The sequence below is a fragment of the Capsicum annuum genome, chromosome 4 (assembly GCF_002878395.1).
Source record: "Capsicum annuum cultivar UCD-10X-F1 chromosome 4, UCD10Xv1.1, whole genome shotgun sequence".
NCBI lineage: Eukaryota > Viridiplantae > Streptophyta > Magnoliopsida > Solanales > Solanaceae > Capsicum > Capsicum annuum.
The window spans coordinates 53019856-53025533 of NC_061114.1; the positions used below are offsets into that span (position 1 = coordinate 53019856).

Here is a 5678-nt window from a genome sequence, read left to right on the forward strand (position 1 = left end):
GGATCACATGGGGTTGCAGATCCTGACTTACGACCTTAGCCAATGGGTCATGTGTCAAACCCATGATTTATGGGTTAGGTCGTGGGTCAGCACTAGGACCAACTATGTAAAAATAATTAAGAAAATATATATTATTTAAGGGTTCTCACACGACCCGACCAATATTGGGCCCTTCCCTTTTCTTATAACCCTAAACCGTTCCACTACTCAAATAAAACATCTCCTAATCTAATTCAAACTCTCCCACCATATCAAATTCCCTCCCCCATAAAATTCAAACCCTAAGTCTTCCGTCCCATGCAAAAAAGTACATCCGAGTGTGAAATCTACTATTGTTGGACTTTTTCAAACCATCATCTGCGGATAATATGTAAGTTTTACTTTCAATAAGTCAAATTGTGTTGTTAATAATGTTCAATATCCCTAATCAAGTTACTAACCATGATATTGTCTCCCATGAAATTAAAATTGTACAATTGAAATATATTATCAAAATCTTTTGATCGAAATTGAACTGCTAAAGTAAAATATTATGTGATTTGGAATTGCAATCTGAGGAAAACTGACTAAACCTCAGGTTTGAACCCATGAACCCAACCCACAACCCGAGTTATGGATTGGACTCGTGGGAATCAGACCTGAGATTCTGAAACTTAGACTTAGGATCTAATACCCACGAGGGCAAGTCATAACTTGTGACTTGATCCCATGAGTCGTGGGTCAAATTTGTGGATTGACTTCTCAATTAACGAGTCTAGCCCATGGGTCATGACTTTAGTAAAAGAGTCATGAACTGGACTCATGGGTTAGACTTGTATTTTGACTTATCTTCATGTCTTATCCACTTAATGTGATTTTATAACTCATGATTCTCTAAACATATATCATGGTACCAAAATCAACACCAAAGAAGGGTGTACAATTCCGACTATTACGTGAATCTTTCAAGTAAAGTGGGTTAGCAAAAGTGTATTCAATCGATAGTGGAATATATTTTCAAAGTCAGAAAATATGTTAAGCTTAGAGAAACTAGTATCCAGGGCTACCATTCAGTAGGGTTCTCAGTTTACATTATCACCAGTATCTCAATCTAGGCCCTATGCATCACCAGCTCTTATTTTTTGGGCCAATCCTTGAATAAAGAATGTGTGGAGGTCACAACCACACTCCTCTTCCCCTTCTAAGTCTAATAAAGAAGAAGAGGTATCCTGTTCTAGAAATAGTAAGGAGAAGTTAGTTGTTCCCTAGTTTGAGAAAGGGGCAGAGTTAGAGTGAGGTAGCAGAGATAAATCGACAGATGCTCCCCAATCTGATGAGAGACTGACAACTATAGTTGACTTTGATTATAGGATAAGGATAGTAAGGAGCAGGAGCATGATGAGAGGTCCTGAGCAGTCAGAGATATGGAAAGAGTTTATTAAATGAATGGCTCAATAGATTACTGAGCTAGGTACTTATTCCCTCTGGATTAGGGGGAAGTAAGATATAAAAAAGTCTACCCTATACTTCATGGGGATGATCTGGTGGTCCATAGTACAATACAAGCTTTTCCCTACATCTTTAGATTACGTACTTACATTACATAGGGCAGTGCTTGTGTCCAGCATCATACCTAGTTATGATATAGAATTTTCTTGTTGGATAAACTATAGGATACATGATAGATATTTCCAGAAGATCACTAGTATTTCATTCCCCTACTTAATTCAAAGACTACACGATGTGGTAGGAGTGCCAGCACTACTAGATATTGATAATCATATTGAGGTGAATCGATTGGCTAATGTGGAGTTAATTCATAATGACTCCAACCTAGTTGCACAAAATAATGAAAAACCTTTTACCTATTTAATATTGGTCTTATTTAAGAGGCCTTTTGATTTAACCAAGAAGGTTGAGAGGCTGGCAATAGGTAGCAATCATTACAAGTAGCCAGCCAATAAAGTCTTCAACTGCAGCAGATAGTGAAGAGGCTACAGTCACTTCAGCTCCAACTTCTACTTCTATAGTGCCATCTTGCCCTCCTACTTCAGGCATGGTAATAATATCACAAGAGTTCCTACAGTAGCTGGTGGATAGGAAACATAAGTTAGTAGAGCACTAGAAATACACTTATACCTAGTAAGACAAGTTGTTGGGTCAGATATGGCCTTAGGTGTGAACTACTTTAGACGTATCAGAGGCGCAGGTTGGGTCAATGATTATGGTTGATACAGAGTGATTTACTAAAAGGTTACACAAGAGGATAGACAGTTTTTAGATCTAAATAGGAGAGATACTACCGAGGCTCGAGTTCTTGATTGATTGAGTCTAGTAGAGAAGGTGGCCACATTGAGATCTGAGGTTTGTACACTAGCTCAGAGCCATATTGTTATTATGCCTCCAGTCATACATCTCATTCCACATCCACTATTGAAACCACTGCCGTTAATTTTTTTACTTTTTTTATGATGATGAGACTCAAACTATTAGAGCCAAGAGAGGGTGAGAACTTGCCAAGAAGAATAATAGCTTAGACGAGTTTGAGTGGCACCTGAAAAGGGTAGCCATAAAGTTTATTATCTATTTATAGGTTGACTAAAGTGAGCATGAGCATCATATGTTAGGAGCTTTCTCTTGTCAACTACCACCGTTATCTACTTCAGCTAGCCTCAATGTGCCTCCTGATACCCCAGTAGGGGGTGAGGCCACATTTGTTACCTAGAACCTCTCAGGTATGTCGCTACACCCATATGTTATTTCTTTTCTTAGAATGCACTGGGGGCACTATAATAACTTTTAGTTGGGGTGGGGGTGTTCCAATACCTCGAGGTTTTTATTGTCGTGTCTCCTTTTCCTAGAGTGTTCTATCATAGTAGAGCTGATATATTTAGGTCATTATGTTGTTTCTTATATGACATGTATTGTGTTGTGTTTGACTAGTAAAATTAAAGGAACCTTGGTGTAGTAAAATTTTTGTGTTTTTGTGTGTCTTATAAAATAATGGCCTTTCTAAAAATTTTGTGAACTATATTTTGTGAAGATATGAGGTTGTAACCATTGTTGAATCTTGGTTTGGCATTAATGTTAAGGAAAAAATAATCTTATCTTGGCATTGCATTAACCAGATCGGTAGTAGTTGATACTATAGCCTTGTGCTATATATGTGTGGGATGTTTACTTAATTCTCTTTGTGTGTGTAATCTAGAACTTGCCTAGTTAGTCTAGCCTGGGTTGTAGGATAGTTGGTTGGGATATGATTGTAGGCCATGTTTGAATAAATCCACATTTATCCTAAAAGACTGACCAAATAAAATAAGTAATGCTTGATCCCAAATTTGAGCCTGAAGTGACCTATTTTCTTGCTTAACCTTTTCACTTTTTTGTTTTTCTTACAATAAATCTATTTTGGCCCTGGTCCCCCTGGACATTTTATACCTTAACTCAGAAAAATTTCCTAAGTTGAGAGTGGATATCATAGGGGTGTGTAGTTGCAAACGGGTATGATAAAGAAATTAAGAAAAGAAAATAAAGTAGGGTTGGATGTGGTAGCATAGAAAAACAAAAAAGAGAATAAAAAGAAACAAAAGAGAAGAGAAAAATAAATAAAATTGAAGAAAATGAAGAAAGCTACATCCTATTTGAAAATAAATGATGACGAAAAGAGGAGAATAAAATAAGCATGGTTGAGTAGTGGAGCCAAAAATGTAAGTGTAGTTTCAAAGAGGGTGAGCCACTATTTTCCAAATATACCATAGTTTCTCCTTTACCTACATTACAAGTCGAGAAAGTTCTTCAGTGAATTCAGTCAAACCACCCCAAAAACTAAGGCATAGAAAATAATAGCAAGACTATGATATTTTATGTACATTGTTTGAGCTATTTTGTGAGCACAAGTTCTTTTATGTAGACACTGCATTGATATTCATTATGAAACTGTGAGATTATGGGACTTCTTTGTTGTGAGGGTACATGGGTTGTATTTTTAACTACTTATTATTCGGGTAATATTATGTACATACATGCTTAGTTTTTTGTTGGTAATTGGATACCATCACTTGATTCCATTAGTGTCATGATATTGTACTACGTGGATAGATATAGTGGTTTTGAAAGTTATGCATTGCATAGGGTTGAAAGTTTGGACTAAACTGAATAAATAGATTATCATAGGTACCTCACGATTCTTTTAGTTAAGCATTGTGGTTGTTTAGTGTGTTCTAGTTGCCTGGGGTAATGCAAACATTCTAAGTTGAGGGTGATGATGTGTCATAGTTTCATGGAACTTTTGATTCTTGAAATAAGGAAATTAGTCTAGGACTTAGGTATATTCTTATGAGATATGATGTGCACTGGAGTTGATTTTGAAGGAAAATAGGGTTCAAATTAAAAGTTGAGAAAAAATTTGAAGAGTTGATGAGTTGGTGACCTCTGATAAATACTAACGCCAGTTATAAGACATAGTCATGGATGAATGTGACGTTAAATGCATCAACCCTAGAATTCTCCTTCTATTGTTCAATTCAAGCTTCATATCATTATTATTTTTATTATTTAAGTGACAAAAATCAAACTCAAAACTCTTGTTGGTTACAAATCACATTTGTTCAAATGTCAAAATTAATACTTAAATTGGTTAATTTTCTAAAAAAACCAAGTCCTTGTGGGATATATAATTGGGTCATAAGAGTCACTTTACTACTTGTTTGATCACGTACACTTTTCTGTGCGCTTAGGCCCGATAAATTTTTGGCGTCATTGTCTTGGACTTGAAAATTAACAACCTTCTAATTTTTAGATTTACTATTTTGTTTGATAAGTGTTGACAACTTGATCTTAGCTACTGAACTTGCAGGTATAGGTTTGAACCTCAAGTAAGTTAGCGAGGAAAAGGGATTTGGTAGAACCATATCTCAAACCTAAGTGATTCTTGCACCAATTATAAAGAGAACCAATACATCTCTATCCAATCCCATAAGTACAATGATATGAGACTATTTCTATAATCATGGTGATGGAAAACTAGCCCACGGGACAGTCCGTGTAGTCACAATTCCACTCGCAAATAATATTACTTCTGATATTCACAGACCGGTTGTAGAAGGTTGGTTTGAGCTTAAGCAAAAAATAATACAATAGTGACACAGTATCAAGAAATTCATAAGCTAGTCATATGAGGATCCACTAGTCCATATATAGAATTTCATGGAGATTAATGATACGTTCATTCCTACTGGAGTCTCTACAGGATACATAAGGCTGACACTCTTCCCATTCTCATTATTGTTGGAAGCAAACCACTGGTTGAAGAAAGAACCTTCAACTCAATCTTAACTTAAGATTATTTGGTAAGGAAGTTCCTCATCTATTCCATTCATTCTGGCAAAACTCTAAGGTTGAGGAGTAAGATATTAAGTTTCAATCAAAAGGTATATGAATCGATCATGCATGGGATAGATTCAAGTCTCTTCTTAGAGATTGCCCACATCACCAATAATTTGTAATGTACCGTAATATTCTAAGCTTGATTCAGCTCTTAGTTGCACACTTAAGGGGTTCAAGGCTTGAAAAACTCACTATGTGTTTAGGACTTAGTCATTTTTAAGACACCTAAACTTTATGGATTTTTAGTTTGGCCTTACCGACCCCAAAATGTTGGTTTTTAAGTTGATTCATGATTAGGGAGGTTAAAAGTAAGT

General features: G+C 36.0%; 1 non-coding gene across 1 annotated transcript; it reads right to left on the reverse strand.

Moving 5' to 3' along the window:
* Positions 1–5372: 5372 nt before the first annotated feature.
* On the reverse strand, positions 5373–5475 carry LOC124898325. Its single transcript, XR_007055298.1, has one exon. It is a non-coding gene; the product is annotated as a small nucleolar RNA R71 (small nucleolar RNA).
* Between the last annotated feature and the right edge of the window lie 203 nt (positions 5476–5678).